General features: G+C 37.2%; 1 protein-coding gene across 3 annotated transcripts in view; it reads left to right on the top strand.

The window, feature by feature from the left end:
• Positions 1-422: 422 nt before the first annotated feature.
• npas1 (neuronal PAS domain protein 1) overlaps positions 423-19712 on the top strand; it is an 80993-nt gene continuing 61703 nt past the window's right edge. Inside the window, exons 1-2 of one of the 3 annotated variants that reach the window (XM_089121413.1) lie at positions 423-539; positions 4195-4310. The gene's annotated coding sequence lies outside the window, so the exon portion shown is untranslated. Of the gene's footprint in view, positions 540-2091; positions 2497-4194; positions 4311-19712 lie in introns of those variants that run through there. The other 2 variants (XM_089121414.1, XM_089121415.1) reach the window with 2 other exon arrangements.

Raw genomic sequence — 19712 nt, 5'->3', positions numbered from 1 at the left:
AAGGATGCTGCTATTGATCATCTGATGGTCAAATTGATGAATGCCGCTGTAAATGGTCCTGGTACTATCAGCTGAAAACAGTCAAATTCAGCTAGAAACACCCAAGACTAAAGACTTGGATTCGTTTTTCTATTTTAGCTTTCCAGTTACATATAATTAGGCCTATTTTTTTTTTTTTTGCTTAGAAGACAAAATAGTAGTCTTTAAAATGTGTTTTTTTTTAAATTACACGGTCGTTATTTGGCCATGTTATGACTTGTAATTAAGTTTTTATTTTTTACTTTAATTATTACGTTGTTTTACTAAACGTCAGAGAGAATCCTGAAGCTCATTGGCTGCTGCCTTTTTAGTCCGTCACATTCTGGGCGGTAACCCGGATGAGCGGCCGGCCATTACGGAGGCACTCGGATGTAAACAACAGACTGCACTGTTTATGTACGAACACAAAACAGGAGCGTAAACATCGGTATGAATGTCGTAAGAACCGATGACGGAGAAAACCCAGTTGGAATGACCACGTACTTCTTTTTGATTGACAGGTAAGTTAATTAATTGCTACACTCTCTATAACTCAATATAAGCTGTCTATAACTCATTATCATAAATCAAATAAATAAAACAGACGATTCTGATCAGCGTCTATTGTGGACGTTGTATCGGTAACTTGGCCTACTTAAAGTAGAACCGATGCCAGTTAGCCTAATAGCATTTATTTGAAAGAATGATGTAAACAGTAAATGTAGGCCTACTAAGTTACTTGTCAAGTAAAAAAAAAAATGTCACAAAAGACTTAAATAATAAACCATATGGTAGCTACATTTTGTGGTTGTAAATGTTTGAGGAAAACGTTCATAGGTAATGTGAAGAACTAGCTAGTAAGTTACACCTGTGGTTGATGTGAATATCATTTATCCATCAAAACTAACCCAAACCATTTTGTTTGAAGAAAAGCTCATAAAAGTGACATTAATTACTGATTTTGAACTTCGTTAGGCAAACAAAATAGTGCAGAGTGCTGCTAGTTTTATTTGTTTTTAATTTTTAATTGGGTTTTGATATAAAACTTAGAATGTTAAAATGATTTCAGTGTGTGTATCAGTACTTTTTAAACATTTCCAACACATTTGAATAATACTGTGATATTGATAACCGTTATCATATGGTCACCATAATGGCGAGAAATGAAATCGTTTCATCTCTTCTTAATATATTTGTGGAAACTGTGATACATTTTTACTTTGGATTCTTTGGTGAATAGAAAGTTCAGAAGAACAGAATTTAGGCTATTGGAAAACGGAAATCTTTTGTAACATTTTAAATGTATTTACCATCATTATTTTTAAGTTTTAGGCCTAATTTCGTACTGACCCAAAGCATTTAAATGGTAGTCTAGCTAATTTTTTTTAACCGTTTAAATACTTTTTGTGACCACTGTAAATTGTGTGATTTGGTTCCTGTTCTGATTAGGGAAAATAAGACAACTTATATATTTTTTACCTCTTGGAAATCAACTTTCTCTGGTAGATTTATTGCTCACGTCATGTGTTCAGGTCACTGGTTTTTGGCACTGAAGGCCAGACAGACTACAGGCTGATGCAGATTAGTTAGTCAGTTCATGGTTGGACTGATTGCATTTTCTGATGTGGAAAAGAAATGCAATTATTATTAAGTTTATTAGCAATGTGGTTGTTTTTCCCCCCTCTCTTGCTGTCTTTTTTTCCGCTATGATTAATTATGCTGTTTAATTCTGAGATTCACCATAGCTCTCCTGTAATTTCCCCATGGTCTTCTTGTGCGCATGTGTTTTTTTCAGTCTCGTTTTGTAATGAGTCGTGAATTCAAGCGTCGAGTTCGGTTTCACCCCGGGGAGCGCGGAGTGAAGATGATTGCATTGACCATTCAGAATCAATATGGATGCCTGGCATGATCCTATAGCAAGTAGAGAGAAGTGAGTTAAGCACATCCAGTCTTCTCAGAGGCTGCTTTTTTTCTTCTTCTTCTCCAAGTTCAAACTTTGAGTAGCTCCGTCTTCCATAGAATATTGAATAAGGTTGCCATGGAATGGTGAGCACGCGCGAGCGGCTCCGTGCATTGAAGCGGCCCCTGCGAATCTTCCTGCCTGGCTTTCAGAAGCCCTTCATGCGCACTTGACAGTTCCAGGTTAGCTCCTCGCCTCTCCACTTGCGCTCCCAACGTTCCCCTGGAGGATAACGCCAAGATCCAGGCCTTTGAGCCCAAAACCCAGCCTTAATCCCCACCATCGATTGCCCTGAGAATTTCCTCCAGAGCACAGCGGGCATCCCAGCGCTCCAGCCCCGCTGCGGCCCAGTCAGCCTCCTCTCACACTCCGTCCATCTTCACCGGCGGAGTCTTGCTTCCTGTGACGACTGAGCTAATTTCCTCTCTTTTTAGAGGTTAAAGAGGAACCAGGATTAAAAGACAATGATGTGGTCATTAGAAATCAGCATGTCATGGGTCTCCTTGAGATGATGACGAGTAAGTCTATTATAAAGAAAAAGATTGTTTTTAAAAAGTGAATTGCATGTGGAAATGTACTATTCATGTTCATGTTGGTTTTCTAATGTAACCCCCCCCCCCCCCCAAAAAAAACGATTTAGATATAGATTTTTTTCAAAAGTTTAAATTTGATGAGTCCAAAGATGTCGTGTGTTTCAAGTTGTATAAAAAAACTTACTGTACCCAACCTTTTGGGTATTATTAGTGTACATAAACATCTAATTTAGTTTTTGCTTGTTTATAAAATTTATAAATATGCATTCAAATAGAAAAGAGTATAAATAGGTGTTTTATACATGGATTTCTCGTAGGGATGGGCAACGATTAATCACGATTAATCGTATCCAAAACAAAAGTTTGTGTTTACATGATATATGTGTGTGTGGTGTGTATAATTATTTTGTATATAAATACTAACACATGCATGTATATATTTCAGAAAAATGTGTTCTTAATATATCAAATATTTATATTTATACATAATATTAGTTATGTATAAATATATACAAAGTATACACATGCAAATATTTCTTAAATATATACATGCATGTGTGTGTATTTTTAAATACAAAATAATTAAACACACCACACACACATATATTAGGTAAACACAAACTTTTATTTTGGATGCGATTATTCGCGATTAATCGTTGCCCATCCCTAATTTCTCGGTAACATCATCACTGCTTGCACGCACAACCGGTAGGCAGAAAAAATACGTGTTTCGTGTAGTAGGATAGTAGCACAGTTGTGGTGTCTAATGTAAAAACAGTAATGTAACTTATATATAAAAGCAAATTCGGACTGTCCGTTAGATTTTTTACTGCTAACATTGGCTTTTACATTACTAGCCTAACATGATAATAAATACATATATCACTGTAACACTGCAAAATTAAAGACAGACAAACAGATCCAACTTAAATCACATTTTATTGAGTCAGCAGTTCTATACAAACAATAACTTCAATACTTAAGTTTGTTGCAGTAGCGGACCAACTCACCAATCTGGCTTTCTGCCTCTGGAAACAGGAAACCCGTGTGTGTGAATCTTGAAACATGAAAAAAGTATGTTTTAAAAAATATCATAAATTAGTAATGAATGAAAATTACATATTTAGGAGTCACACCACATAACTTTTATAACCTGAACTAATCCCGGCATGTCACAAAAAGGACAAGTTAAGATATTTTAAGAGACTTAATTGACCTTTAGACACAGTCATGAGGGTCTGCAAGGTCTCTTTATGATATCATTTCCTTTTTTTCTGCATGGTTGCAACTCATGACTTTGACTTAGTTGACAATTTTGTATGCCAAATGTTTATTCCAAAATGTAAATTCCAAATGTTTATAATATTTTAATGAAACCTCTTCACTGCTTTTTTTTTGGCTGGGGGAGTTCATCATCTGACGAAAGACTCCATAAGAACCAATAAGACCAGTACAGTTCACACTTAGGTAGATTGTTTCTCTGATTTAATTTGATCTGAGTTTAGTTAAGCTTATCATAAAAGCATCTGTTGCACTAAACAAACACATTTGTTTCTGGTATATCCACAATATTTTTATATACTTAAATTTGACCCATGTGACTGTACCTTGCCCTAATTAAGTGTGCTCTCTACCGCACCATCTCCTATAGCTGCCTTATTAATTTATGGTGCTGTTATGCAGGCTGCGTGGTGCTACTAATGAAGGCTTGTATGCAGATGAGGGGCTGAGGTCGTCTCTAGAGCAACGCTGCGCTGTCTAACCTGGTGACCTCTACCATGGCTTTCTGACTGCTACAGGTCAGTGGCAGCTGTCAATCACTCCACAGCAGACACACATGTAACGGTGGGGTCATGCAACAAACACCCTTAGATTTAAACTCTGGAGGCAACGTACAGCTGCAGATGAAAATGACAAACACGCACCTAATGATTTGATGAATAATAATAATTAATAAAAAAAAACACATACAAAAAATGCTAATGATAAGCACTTAAACACATTAACCATATGACACAACTACAAGGCCACAGAATCTGGAACAAAATCTTTATGGACCTGATGAGTACATGAACGTTTTGTAAATAGTGCAAGTTATACAATTTTTCAAGGTTATTATTATTTTTTTACAAGTATCGTACATTTATAATGTGGCTCAAAGAGTTATGCACAACAATAACAACGCCAAGGCCATGGGTTTGATTCACATGGAAAGCAAGAACTAAAAGCAAGAACCCACTTTCAATTATTTTACTTAAATTTTTTTGTAATAAAATATCAAAAAGGATAAACAATGCAGATTTATTTTTTACAGCCATCTTTGAGTATATTTACCAAGGGGGCAAATGATTCTGACCAGCACTGTGTGTGTATATATACTGAGATATATATATATATATATATATATATATATATCAGTATCTCACAAAAGTGAGTACACCCATCACATTTCGGAAAACATTTTAGTATATCTTCTCAAGTAACAATACTATAGAAATGAAACTTTGATATATTTTATAGTCAGTGTGCTGCTTGTATAGCAGGATAGATGTACTGTCCTCTGAAAATAACTCAAAATACAGCCATTATTGTTCAAATAGCACCATACACCTGTACACCCTACAAGGGCGAGAAAATTATATATATATATTTCATTTTCTCATATCACATTAGTGCAGTTGTATCACCCTGACATTTTTTTTATTGTATTCCCCCCAAAATATCAAAATGAACATGATCATAGAAGAGGTGTATTTGAGCCATAGTACACATTGCATTTTACAAAACTAATTGTGACCCTTGTAATAATGTATACTCCCTGTATAAGCAATATTGCTAGAAATTAGAATAAGTCCACTTTCAACCACTTCTGTGCTAATTTGAGTGGAGGGTCTATGGGCAAGTTTTTTTTTTTGTTGTTGTTGTTTTTTTTCCAGATCTTTCGATCTAATGGATAAAATAAGCTTGCACAATTTACATAAGAATGTGCCCAGAGACGACAGAAAACACATGGAGAGCAGTAGCTTTCCTTTCTGCTCTGACAGCCGCAAGACCAGCAGAACGCAGTGAGTGTGTGTTAGAAATCAGGAATGGTGAGAGAACATTGTGCTTGGTTTGTTTTTCGTCTTCAAACTAAACTTGGGTTTTCAGCCAACAAAGTTTAAATCTTGTCTGGCTAGCGCGTGTCCCATAATGTTTATGCATTTGGTCAGTAGGCGGAGAGCAGGCGAACGCAATCCGGTCAAATACGTTTTTTGACTACCTCTGGAAGTGGTAGAAAGTGGACAAGCTCAAAACGTCCTAGACCCCGTTTACACCTGTATTTAGTGTCATCATCTTAAAACCAGGTGTAAACAGGGCCAGAAACACTTTAACACTTCTAAAGTAACTCACCGTATACCTCTCTAACAGGCCACCGTAGTGCGGCCCATCATAGTACGTTGTGCATTTAATAGTGTGCATATGTGGCCTGTAATTTCTGTCAGTATATGTTTATAACTCGTCCAGTATGGGAAGTAAATGTGCATTTGTGTGTAAAATATGCATAAAATGTTTGCGTGTCTGTTTATATCAGTCTCCACATCTCTATTAGCAGTGAAGTAGTACTGCACCCCTCATCTACAGCTCATATCTATGCAAAGCCGGGGTCCTGCCAATCAGTTGCCCTGGTGACACGGGGCTCCACCTCTCCAATTAGACCTGACAGGGCAGGATTAGGTGCTGGGCGGGCGCGCGGCGACCTGCCTGCGTGTCAATCACGCGCAAGGCATCCGCTCGGCTGTTTACTGTCAGATCCCATCTATGTCTGTCAGGCCGAGTGAGACGCCAGGGGAAGTGGAGGGAGAGAGAGATCTGATCAGAATTAACTATGCTTCCCCCTGCAGACTGTTCTTTTAATTCATGAAAGGGGGTGAGGAGAGAGAGGGGGGAGGAGAGCGCTTAAATCCGCGAGTTGCCCGCCTTCTCTATGTTAAGAGCTGAGCTGGGCTGTTCTGTCTGATTGTGCAGTCTGTTTCGTTTCATTTTGACAGTCAACACAACACAAGAAACACACCGTCTGGATGTGTGATGCAAGCATTGCGGCCCAAATATTAATTATATATATATATATATATATACAGAAACATTTTTTTTGTTTGTTTTTGACTGAAGTATGCACAAAGAGATTGTATTGTCGTCTGGTTTGTAGTGGTGTGGTAACTAAACACATGTGTGTGTGTGTATTACTATTTTATATTATTTTATAATCAAGTAAAACCTAACCATAGTTTTTTTTTTTTTAAATGACATGCATATTTAAACATGCATGAATTAAAAAAAATTATGTATGGATAAAAAATGCAGTAAAAACAGTGAAATAATACAATTTAAAATAACTATTTTGTGTGTGAATGAATATATTTTAAAATGTTATTTATTTCTGTGATAGGAAAGTTTAATTTTCTGCATCATTACTCACACGATCCTTCAGAAATCATTCACGTCTGCTAATTTGCTGCTTAAAAACATTTCTTATTATTATTATCAATTTTGAAAACCATTGTGCTGCTTACAATTTTTTTTTACAATTTTTGATGAATAGAAAGTTCAAAATGCAAATCTAACATAAATAATATATTTACTGTCACGTTTGAGCAGTTAAAACATCTTTAATGAGTATTATTACAAATAAAATATGTAACATATCTTACTGACCCCAAACCTTTGAACAGTCGTGTACATTTTTTTGCAAAAAAAAGCATTTTCTTGCTTTTGAATGAAAAATATTTTACATTTTTTAAGCTAAACCTTGTACCTCTTCTCACCAAAAAGCAAAATATATCAATCGCACACAGTGTTGAATGAGTTACGTGCCAAAGTTTAATACTTAAGGTTCAGAGTTTGTTCTAGTGAACAATAATAATTGTGATAATGTCTTGCCTGCATATCCTTTCAGTCAACTTATCAGAATTCCTGTCTCAGCATATATTTCTGAGCTTCCTCTCTCTGGAGGGAACGGCCAGCTGCCCCAGAGATGTGGTCCCGTGCCCCCATAATCCCAGCGCTAGACCCAGGCAGACCCCCATCAGTGAGGATTAGAGACTGATCAGTGAGAGGGCAAACCCCGGGGCAACTGACACCATCACAGCAACCAATGAGAGCCACTAGGGAGCGTTGACACTGTAACCTGAAACGAACATGAAGAGAAAGACCTACAAATACACTCACATAGGATGGAACAGAGTGAAAGAATGAACTGGTTATTGACAAAAAAGATTGAAAGGCCCGAGTCGCATTTCTCCCAAGAACGTGAACGTACAATCCATTCCACACAAGCTCGATTTCACACATTATTGCATTCTTACATTTGTCAGAATGCAATTCATTATGATTATGTATGTGTTGCAATGTCAGTGTTGACACAAGGGGCGCTAGTGGGAATTAGCATAAACCCATTATGTTCTCGGTGCTGTTCACATCCTCGGACTTGGAATTGTGCGCTTCTATGCCAAAACTATTAACGCCCAAAATGTATCCATATAATTTAAGTAATCAATAGGGAAAACCACTATAGAACAAGTAACAATGGCTATGTAAATGCCGTATTAATGAACAATATTTATTTAGCAGAACTTTAGAACTTTGTTCTAGGCACAATAATCTGTTTTGTATTATTGTACTATAATTAAGCAGACTGATCTCATGAAGTAGCGTGTGTATGACACGCCAATTCGTATTTCCATTTTTGGCGTGCTATCAATGCGCATAATCGCTTTTCAGCGTGTTTATGAACGCCGTTGACTTAACGTTATTACTGTATATATAAATATATGACTTACCTCAACCCCATTCCTAAACCTACCCGTCACTGGGGTTAATGGCATTTATGACTGTTCCCTAACCATCCTAGGAAAAAAAAAGATCGCTCCCCAGATGTAGTCGTTTCGCGCGGACATTTGATGGCGTGTACAGACACGCGGAATCACTCGGACGTTAATGGCGTAGACATACACGCATACACGTGGGTACGCGCGGATAGCTCAAAATGCGTAGAGATAACACGCCACTTACCTCGAAAGTGGCGTGTATGTTTACGCAAAAGTCATGATGTCATGTTGCTATTAAGATATTAACAAAAGTCAATTATAGAAATTATTAAACTGAATCTCCGAAAATTCAGAGATCACACAAAGTTTGAATCTTGTAATTGCGGTAATTACGACATGGCGGGAACGCACCTTTTTCATACTATGTACTTGTAGGAAAGTAGTAGGAATGTCATTGAGTGTTGTATTAAGTTCAACTGGCAATATGCAAAACAAATTTTACAAAAACTCATCAAATCTCTGCCATTTATGCAGAATCATTTTTTATCACATTTGGAATGTGGATTTCATTGAACTAGCCAAAGTCATGAGCTTGGTGAGTGAGTCAGAAAGCGCACACGGCAGGTTTCATCCCTCGGGATGTTCTGTTCGCTCCCATCTCCTGTTTGTTCAACGTTTGTTTGTCGGCCCCTTCCCTATCTAGCAATGTGTTTTGCATGTAATTGTTGGCTCCCAGTATGGCATATTTTCTCAAGCTTTCATTCAACAAAACAACTGTGGGTTGTGTCTGTTTCTTGGCCAGATATGTGATATTGTGGGCTCAAAGCCTAACTACGGAGATTGTTTTTCATCCATCTCCCTAAACATAGTGTCATTTAAAGTCTGTCGTTTTTTTGGATGATAATAAATGAAAAGTGCATAGAATAGCGTAAGCCAATTGAAGAGGGAATACATCTGTGGTGTTTTAAAATATTCCTCTTTTTTGAGAACAATATGCCAAATTCTGTCTGAATCAATGCCGTTTGTTGGGAGCAGGACTACCTTTTTATAGAACATTGGAAGACATAGGAGTTTGGGCAGAAGAGTCTAATCACCATGCCTTGGTCACCACTATTCCTTCTAGTTCATTCATCACACTAGGAATAGAGAGTGCATTGCATTGTGGGATACAGTATGTTCTGAAAGCGTTCTCTAAACGTTTAGAATGTCCAGTTTTTTAAAAGTCTTTGGTTACATGAACATTCCATTTTTATCATTTTGTAAACACTAAGGAATCGTTACATTTGAATGTTCTCTGAAACAAGTTGGAACATTTTAAAATGTTAGGCGAACGTCCAACTAAATGGTTTTAGAAATAAAAATGTTCCAATGTATAAATAACACTTTGTGCTATCGTTCTGAGATACATCGTATTAATACATCATATTAATGTTACTGGATGAACATTTGGTCATAACTTGCTGAGAACCTTGTGCATTTGCCAAAGTCCTGAGAGCGTTCCTTGGCCGTTTCTCAATATCTATATATATATATATATATACTGTATATATATATATATATATATATTATCAGAGGAGATAATTATATTTTGAGATAAGTAAAAAAAAAAATCTAACACAAATTATTTGATTTTTAGCTTTATTTCAAATAACCAAAATGTTTTATTAGTTTTAATTTAGTTTTAAGTTAATGATATTAGATTTTTTGGTAAAACTGGTTTGGAAGTGAACATTTAAATTTATAACTTGGCAAGAGTGTGTTTTCCGTACACTTTTAAAAAATTCAATAAAATAAAAAAATTTATAAATTTATGTTGAAAACTGGCACACTGTAAAAAATATTTTTGGTTTAACTTAAAAAATGAAGTAACCTGGTTGCCTTAATTTTAAGTTCATTGAAATGGAAAAATTTTAAGTTCAATTGAAATGGAGTTACTGTAATACAATGATCATCAGAAACTCATAATATTATGTTATCTGAAGAACTACATAAATTAAGTTGATTTGACAAAAGAAAAAATGTTGTGATTACATCATATATTTTTTTACAGTGCAGCTGTTGTTGCCAGAACAATAGCAAAAAAAAAAAAATACAGTGGCAACATTTTCGATTTTACAGATTTAACTTAATTTGACAGTTTAAAAAAAATGTAGAAATGTATAAAATTGAAGTGCTAAAATTAATTTTGCACCTTTTATAATACACTGACAACCACCATAAACATATGATGAGTCAAAGTTAAATTCAGATTCAGATTACTTTATAAGTCCCCAGGGGGGAAATTCAGTTGCAGCCAACCCATCCATTAAGGGTTAAAGTTAAAAAGTACATTAGCACACAATATATTTAATATAATGATAAAATAATTATAATAATAAAGTAAAATAAACAATAAATAAGTACTGCAGCAGTCATACATCCCCCTGTGTACAGATGCTTCCCATATAACATCCACACATTTACAGATGACACAATCATTACACACACACACACTCACATTCACCTGCCAGTGACAGAACAGACCAGCGGAGTGCGAGAATCAGTTTTCTTGTAGTTATGCGTTTTCATTTAACCGTCTTGTATGTTGTTAACATAGCAGAGGGAATGAATTAGTTGGCATAGCGGTTAGTTTTCAGTATTGGCACATAATATCGCCAACCTGACTGCGTGGTAACAATTCCATTACCGAGTACATGATCTGGTCGGCACAATATCATATCTCATGCTTTCAGGACAACTCGTGTTTTCGTGTTGTAGCTTGCTTGATCGGTATAAGAGCATGATCTATGTACAGTAAGCATGTTCTCTGTAAGTCCACGTCATACTTACAAGAAACTACTTGCCACAGGTTTGCGATGCTGTGTGTTTGTAAATGTGTTGTGGAAGATACTTTTAGTACATTTTACAAGAGCATAGTCAGTCTTTCTACTTTCATGTGTATTTCAATGTGTTGCTTACCATTTCTTTGGGTAATTTTTTGAAACTTAGGAATTTCTGAAAGAAAATTGGTAATTCAAAGTAAATCCTACTTTTTTTTGGTCAGTGAAGTCCTGTAGATGCACCCTGGCAAACACTACAACACCATAGCATCATGCCAGCAAGGAAACACACAGGAAATAACACTCTTATTTTAAGACATGAGTGATGCATGAGTCTTTTATATTTAAATGACACTTTAATAGTCCACACATTCATTTCAGTGCTTCAAACTGTCTATGCATTTCCTATCATTATTCCTTACAGATTGATAAATCACAGCAAAATTGTCTGGCCAGCATTTGTCTCCTGCTAACTGTTCTTTCCGGCACTCATAGCTTTAGCTTTAGCTGAGCGTCTGATGCCGTATTTCTTTGTGTCTTCATTCTCTCACTCGGGCTGGTAGCGGTAGTCTGAGATAGGGCAATCAAGTTAATTGCCTTGTATATTGCTGAGCAGTCAGCCATGTCAATGCACATTCACAGCATATTACACATAACTGGCAATCACAGCTCATTCCCAACACAATACGGAGGGCACCGCTAATAATGACTCGAGCTGCGTCCTGTGCCCCATGCCATTTGGCCTGATAGCATGTGTTTATGGCAGAAAATATGAGCCTGGAAAGACTGAGTACATTTTGTATGCTTTGGAGTATCAATATGTGTGTGTATGTCTATGTGTCAAATGCGCTCTGCGTTTAAATGAATACTATTTTTTAATTAATTATTTTATTTTATTTAGGTATTTTATTAATTTTTGCTCAAGACATATTAGAGAATGTATTTAAAAATATATCTTTAATTGCATTTACATTCATTATTCAAATCTTAGGAAATTATGTTGTGATTTAAATTGAATCATTCTGAATTTGCAAAAAAAAAAATGCTTCTGAAATTCACTCAAAAGAGCCATTTGATCGTGAATCAGATATTTAAAACCCAATTTCATAAGACAAAGCGACTTTTTTGGTGGAGTATTCATAAAATTTGTTTTGTAAACATGCTTTTTAGAAAATAAAGATAGAATGAAGGTTTTGTGAAAATGAATGTACAAATGCTACCAATACACCCAACCTTAATATGATTGCGAATTTCCATGAGAGAGTGTTAGGCATTATGACTTTTTCACGATATATATTTTGAGTGAATAACCACTTAAATGTCTATTTCTCAAACTAATCTGTTGTTTGGCTCCAGATTTGAAATATCGTGCATGACTAATATAGGCCACCTTAAAATAAAACTTAATAAAATTATATTTGTGTTCCACAGAAGAAAGTAAGTTGTAAGGGTTTGTAACAAAAAATACATTTTTTGATTAATTATGGTGAGCACGTACACGCAGTCAAACTAGGAAAGCGCCTCTGGTTTCGGTATGGTGGGACGGACACGAGACTGAGGAGATCCTTATTCGTGCGAGCATTTTGATGCCTTTAGTTTAATGGCTTTGGCACAGGAGGGGAAATCTAGGGGAAGTTGTCATCCATCATGATTTCAGATGTACTCTTTCTGATGATGCTGTGGTGCTGTGATTGATGTGCATCTGGAGAGAGAGAGAGAGAGATGAAAAGAACTGAGGTGTTTAATGGCGTTTCTGGCAGTTTAAGTTGTTTACTTTGATGTGCCGATGCTTGTGGCATTGATTAGTAGTGTTTGCTAAAGCCAGCATCACTATTACTGTTGCTCATACCTAAGGTCAGGAATTTTTCAAAACTCCTCGAAGTATTCAGCCTAAGAGTGTTTTGTAAAAAAAAATGTGGTTCAATGGCAAATAAGAGTCTATGATAAAGAGAACTCATTTAAAGAGGACCAAGAATTATGAGCAAAAGCAGTTATGAGTCTAAAATCAATCCAAAGCTACTTATATGATCATGATCGACTAGTCCAGGTAAAATGGACTTGGGGGAACCGAAAATCAAAACTTAAGTTTTGCTCTCATATAACTGTAAGAAGTTGTCTGCTAGCCAATACCTCATGCCTGCAAAGCAATTTGCTCCAAGCATACTGGAAAATAAAATTTTCAGCATTACAATAATAACACATGCCATATCTCTGAGTGATTGAGCCCAGTGGAAGCATATACACAGAGAATAGCAAGGGACCTAAAATCGACCCTTGAGGGACCCCGCATAATCAAGGAGCGGATGTAGAGGAAAAATATTCCTAGATTAACAGAAAATGTCCTATCTTTAAGACAGGAGGCAGACCGCTGGAGGGTTGTGTCCTGAATGCCAACCATACACTGCAGACAATCTAAAATAATTTTGTGATCAATGGTAGGGAATGCGCAGCTGAGATCTAATAAAACTAAAACAACATGAGCCTGAAAAGAAGATTCAAACGATCCACGAAAAGAATCATTTAATTATTACCTTTAAAAATGCATATTTGGATATAATAAAATTGAGTGTACACACAATTTGATGAACATTATGAATTATAAATATATCTTTGTCTTGTCAAGACTTATTAAGCTAAAATAAAACATTGTCAGACTACTGTTTTTCCTTAATTTCATATTCAATTGATACACAATTGAATCACCCAGACCTTTTTACCCAAAATGAATAAAATATATATATATATACGTATATATATTAATTAATCATACTTATGTTTTTCACCTGGTGGATGATAAAAAAGTGCCATATACTTCAGAAAAGGTTGAAAATCTTGCTGTAATTCCTCATATTGCAGTCTTTTGTTGTTTTAAAGCATTTGGATTACCTGAAGGTTTGATGTGTTACAGTCAAACAGCTCTGAGCTCTCCATAAAATTATCTGTGAGTTTCCTGTGTGAGGGTTTTTTTTAAATGGAAATTTTTTTTAAATGAAGTCTTGAAGTCCCCCCGTGAGCTCATGTTTATGCTGTGGCGTGTAAGTTTGCTCATGGGTGAGCTCTTGTAATTGTGTCTGTGAGAGTACATTCATTTGTCTATGTCACTCTCCTCCCCTTAAGCGTGAAGATACACCCAATCCCATTCTTCAATTAACATGCTCTAGATATTCAAACGAGATTGGAGGGCCTTGACAATCAATGTCCAATTAGAAAGGGCCTTTCCATGTGTGTAGGACGGAGAGTGGTTTTAGGATAGAGCCATTAATTCACAGCAAATTACTGATTGTAGATGACTTTGGGACATCCTGATCAGAGATCCAAGTGCGTGTTTCTTTACGTGCATGCTTTTGTGTTTCTAGATCAGTTGATCACTGGTGACTCGGCCAGTTGCTCATTTTCCACCTAGTTCAGTCCAAACCTATAAGATGTTTTTTTCACTAAAGAAAATAATGGGTTTGGAGTGAACTATCCCTTTATTTTTTTGTCCCCGTGGAACAAATTAAGGACTGAAGCGGTCAAGCTCCATGAATGACAGAAAGCACTAAAAAGCTAATCTAAAACACATTAACAATGTCATACTTTCTATGATGAGCATGTTTTTAATTCCCAGTTTTATTTTAATTCATTTTCATTTTGTTTTTGTGGGGCATAAATTTGCAAACACATAATCAAGACGTTGACAGTAGTTTGAGTCTTATTACTGGAGTGTAACGATACCCTCATGCCACGATTCGATACATATTACGATACTGAACTCACGATACAATATTCTTGCGATATTCCAAGACATATAGTAAAAGGTTTACAAAAAATGTACTGTTGATTTAAAATTTTTAATTTGTTATTATATTGAATAGAATGGTAAAGTAAATTAATAGGCTCGGACTTGGACAATGGTGACACCAGAAAAAAAAATTCATGATTCTGAAGCTGAAATTACAGAATTATTTTAGACGAATATGCTTGCACTCTGTCACTGACTAGATCAATTTAAACTAATGTTGGCCACTTTTAACTGGTAACATAATACATTTGGCATTATCAGGACCCTAAAATATTCCCCCATTGCATTATTATACATTATATTCAACATTTACTGACACTAAAACGCTTTTTCCTTACACATAAATTATATACAAGACATATTGTCACTTATCCACAATACATATTGTTGCATTTTTGTATTGTGATGTATTGTCACACCCCTACGTATTACTACTGATTATAAAAATGGTATTTTAACAACTATTAATGTTGTCATATCACAATCTTTACAAGTGCTCTGACTTTTTGGACCATGCTATACATTTGTCTTTGTATTGCTGTGTCTGACAGCAATCTAAGGTTTACTTGTAATTTGCCTGTTTGCTGTCATCATCCTCCATTATGCCACCTCATTCACCCAGAGCTGCTCTGCTGAAATGACACAGGCTGAGACAGAGAGCTGGAAAGGGAGAAAGAAGAAGGGAAAAGAGAGAGAAAGACAGAAAGCCCCTCTCACCGCTGCCAGGGGGCACACAGACAGTCCCTGCGTTACGGGAATGCTAATTATTTTGATTCGGCTTCCATTTTTTTATGGCTGTCTGGGAAGTTGACGCGATCATTGGATATGGCATAGGCCCTGATGACTCGGGCACTGGCACATACAGCAAAATGTGTGTGTGTTGGTGTGTGACCATCCCCTCCCCCTAGCAACACCCTCTTATAATAGATGACATCACATATGTTTGTGAGTCAGTTGCCATGGTTATAGCCTTGTTGCCCAGAGAAGGTCAGCGAGGGGCAGACGTGGGTGACCTTTGTGACCTTTGCCGTCTGTGTTACTGCCATTCACCTCTAACGTCACGCATCAACCTCCCTTCCCACCGGAGTTACCGACTATTATATCTTACCTCTAATGTGATTGCACAAAATAAATTAATGCGATATTGTCAATCATCTTCAGTATATGCTGTATAAAAACTGATCCAGGCCTTTCGGGTCCAGCATCTCTAGCTCTTTGGTCATGCTGTATGGACAGAAATGACTGCAGGGCCAAAAGGGTTGAAGTGTGATCTATTTAGATAACTTGCCCTTTTCTTTCCTTCGTCTGAAAGTCAGGGCTGATAAGTTTGAATGACAGTAAGTTAATATTTTATGTTTACAGCGGTCTTGGTTAAAAACCATTCTATTACCATTTAAACGTTTAGATGTGCAAAAAGAAAGTGTATAGCTTAATTTCAAAAACATTTTGGCCCTGCCCCTGCTTTAAAATGCGGTCTAGCATTATATTATTATTTGATATCAGATTCAGTCTGGTTGAGTAGTGGCACTTTTTACTGTTTGCATCTCTTCTCCTGTCTGTTTGATTCAGACAGACTGTCAGTCTGTGCATTAATGGTGGGTATTTTCAGTGACTCTTTCTGCTAGTTACATTTATTGGTGGCAAGTGACAAAATATTTTAATCATTTAGTCAAACTGATTTGTTCCAAAAAGCTGATTCTCTGAGATGATCCTCACTGCAGAACACGAAATCAGAACACCGATCCAGATCCAACTCCTCCCACCTTACATATACCTAAACCTACCAATCTCCGCCCCCTGATCCCTAAACCCAACCCTAATCCTACCCATCACCGCCCCCTGATCCCTAAACCCACCCCTAATCCTACCCATCTCCGCCCCCTGATCCCTAACCCCACCCTTAATCCTACCTATCTCCGCCCCTTGATCCCTAACCCCACCCCTAATCCTACCTATCTCCGCCCCCTGATCCCTAAATCCACCCCTAATCCTACCCATCTCCGCCCCCTGATCCCTAACCCGACCCCTAATCCTACCCATCTCCGCCCCCTGATCCCTAACCCCACCCCTAATCCTACCCATCTCTGCCTCCTGATCCCTAAACCCACCCCTAATCCTACCCATCTCCACCCCCTGATCCCTAACCCCACCCTTAATCCTACCTATCTCCGCCCCCTGATCCCTAACACCATCCCTAATCCTACCCATCTCCGCCCCCTGATCCTTAACCCCACCCCTAATCCTACCTATCTCTGCCCCCTGATCCCTAAACCCACCCCTAATCCTACCCATCTCCGCCCCCTGATCCTTAACCCCACCCCTAATCCTACCTATCTCCGCCCCCTGATCCTTAACCCCACCCCTAATCCTACCTATCTCCGCCCCCTGATCCCTAACCCCACCCCCAATCCTACCCATCTCCGCCCCCTGATCCTTAACCCCACCCCTAATCCTACCTATCTCCGCCCTCTGATCCCTAACCCCACCCCTAATCCTACCTATCTCCGCCCCCTGATCCCTAACCCCACCCCTAATCCTACTCATCTCCGTCCACGGATCCCTAACCCCACCCCTAATTAGTTTTTCAATTTTCTAGATGCATGTTATTGATCTCATATAATTTTTTATAAAAATACCATCACGCGGTGAAACGGCTTCTCCAATCATTCACTTCACTTAAACAACCCCACCCCTTTCTTACAATCGACTGCAAACTCATGTTCAGATCTTCTTTTAACTAATCAACAATCGATGAATAGAAGTCCTTGACGTCCAATTTTTTCTTTCCTTTTTGATAATTTGTTAACTCAGATGTACATTACAATACATAAGAAAAGATCTGTTGCTACTTCCAGTTCATGGCGACTCATTAGAAGGTAGGATTCCACCTCAATTGGCAACTGTCTCAGGAGTATAATGAGACAGCTCATTTTGAAAGCACTTATACAATTGCATGAATCTTGAACTGTGATATGATTGTTTTGGTGTTTCTCATCTCCCCAAACAAATGTTTAAAAAATTTAGTTACTGTTTCTTTGCAAAATGTGGAAAGCGCCATTTTTTTTGTCTCTACTGCTTATTTAATCAAAATATTTTGTTGAATGTTTCATATTCGGCTTCGCAATCCACACTAAAGCCATTTATTAGTAATTCCAGTCTTGTTTATCCATGTCTCTCTCTTCGTTTCTCTCGGCCCGTGTCTCCTTGCTCATTCCTGTCTCCTCTTATCTTTTTTTCTTTTCTTCCCCGTTTTCCTTTCACCCCCACCTTTTCCCTCAATCTCTCTCCCTCTCTCTCATTCATTCTCTTGCGCCTCTCCCTGTCCCTCTGTGGCTCACCGTGTCGTGTCCCTAATTTATTTATAATTAGTGCTCTTTGTCAGAATGCAGGGAGAATGTTAAAGTACAAGATGCTCTGGTCTGGGTACAAATGGGCCAGTGTCTTCCCTCCCCTCTCTCTCTCAACATCTTTGTTCTTCTTTTAAACTCTTCATCATTAGCCATATGAAGAAAGTCAGAGACTCATTCAAACAAAACATTGAAATACCTACTAAATTAAGTATTATAATGTACACATTGTCAAACTAAAAATGATAATTTTTTACTCACCCACCCTCATGTATGTAGGTAATCTGTATGATTTTTACATGAGAGTAGATAGTGAATCTGCCCAGCCGAAAAGGACAGAAAAAAAATTTAGTTTGGTGACTTTTTTGTGCTTGTAGAATTGGAGACTGGAGCGTTCAAGCTTCCAAAAAGATGCAAAACCTTAATAAAGGCGTCATAGTGGTCCATACTCTCAGGTCAAACGAAAGTTTTGTGGGACAAATTCGTGTCTCTTCCAGAAAGCTATTGACTGGTACTAAACTAAATAAACTGCTAATAAACTAAATTTTGAGGTAATGCAAATTACAAACCAAATGTGTTTAATGCACAATAACCAGCTGCATATCCAATTAAGTCCAATTTATTACATGTAACCCATATACATTTTTACTAATTAATTCTTGCTTGTTCCACAGCTACCATGTTTATACTTTAATAACTGATTAAATTGAACTGTTTTCACAATTAACAGATTTATGCGGATTCTAGGGAATTAAAATAAAGACATTTTAAAAATATTAATATTTAAATAAAATCAAAGAGATCCAAATATTCAATACTTACAAAATGAAAACAAAAAATAACTTTTCCCTGGTGTCTACACACACAATAAGTGGGCGGGCAATATGCTAATGTTTCATCTTGACGTCACAACGATACGGCTTATGACTCGTTTGAAAAAAGATTAATTTCATTGAATCAAGAGTCGACTCTTACGTTTGAAAGGCAATAATTTTATATACAGTGCACTTTCAGATCATTCAAAACTTTGAAGGATGTTTTGCAGAATGCATTCACTTAGAGTTATGTTACACACTACATGAAAGGTCATTTTCAAAAATCCATAATAGAGGCACTTAAAGTAATTATACAAACAAGCGTTTCTTATGTTAATGGAGTACGGAGAGTGAAAATGAAGACCCACTGTAGGTGGACATTTTTCAGGGAACATGTTTGGATGACCATAACTTGCTGCACTAGCGTAGCTGACCCTGATCTTGCCATTTTTTTGTCCTTGGACTGAGAGATCACTTGTATGAACTCCCTTCCCTCGTTCTGTGATCTTTCCATTTCCACCCGAGTGCCATATTCCCTGTCTATCCATCTCTTCCTCTAGCCCTTCTCCTCTATCCCCTCATCCCTCTCTCCCGCTCTCCGCTGCCCAAGGCAATGCCGTCCTGCAGGCTTT

This window comes from Pimephales promelas, chromosome 16 (genome assembly GCF_988280905.1).
Source record: "Pimephales promelas chromosome 16, fPimPro1.hap1.1, whole genome shotgun sequence".
Taxonomy (NCBI): domain Eukaryota; kingdom Metazoa; phylum Chordata; class Actinopteri; order Cypriniformes; family Leuciscidae; genus Pimephales; species Pimephales promelas.
The sequence above is the reverse complement of the archived record's forward strand: the minus strand, read 5'-3'. Positions and strand labels throughout refer to the sequence as shown.